Here is a 627-nt window from a genome sequence, read left to right on the forward strand (position 1 = left end):
CAGGGCGTTGATACGCGACACGAGGTGCCGCGCGCCCACCTCGGCTCGAGCGTGTGCTCGAACCCAGTCCGTCCCCGTGGCGAGCAGAAGTGTGTCATCCGCGTAACACACAACGCTCACACACGGGGGCATGACGGCCTGCAGGACCGCATTATAGCCGATGTTCCACAGCAGCGGGCCCAAAACAGACCCCTGTGGAACACCGGCCGAGACCCTCCGTCGGTGTAGGCCTTCTTTGCCTGGGCATAAGACCCACCTGTCCCTCAGGTAGTCGCCAATGATCCGGCGGAGATAAGGAGGCACCTCGTGTGCTCGAAGTGCCTCCCTTATCCTCTCCCACGGTAGAGTGTTGAAGGCATTCGCTATATCAAAGGATACAGCGAGCGCCACTCCACCGTGAGAGACAACCCGTTCCGCGAGGGAGCGAAAACGATTGATGGCGTCAACCGTCGACCGCCCCTCGCGGAACTGCTGTGTAACCTTGTATAACTGCAAAATATCTAAGTAATGTCCCAGCAAACACATATTTTTTTATTAAATTTCAACGATTTATTTATTAATATGGTTCAGATCAGTGATAATGTATGATTATTTTATCTAAATAAAAAAAAAAAAAAAAAAAAAAAA

Source organism: Odontomachus brunneus, unplaced genomic scaffold (assembly GCF_010583005.1).
Source record: "Odontomachus brunneus isolate Ranch 3 - 2012 unplaced genomic scaffold, Obru_v1 Obru_scaffold_120, whole genome shotgun sequence".
NCBI classification, from domain to species: domain Eukaryota; kingdom Metazoa; phylum Arthropoda; class Insecta; order Hymenoptera; family Formicidae; genus Odontomachus; species Odontomachus brunneus.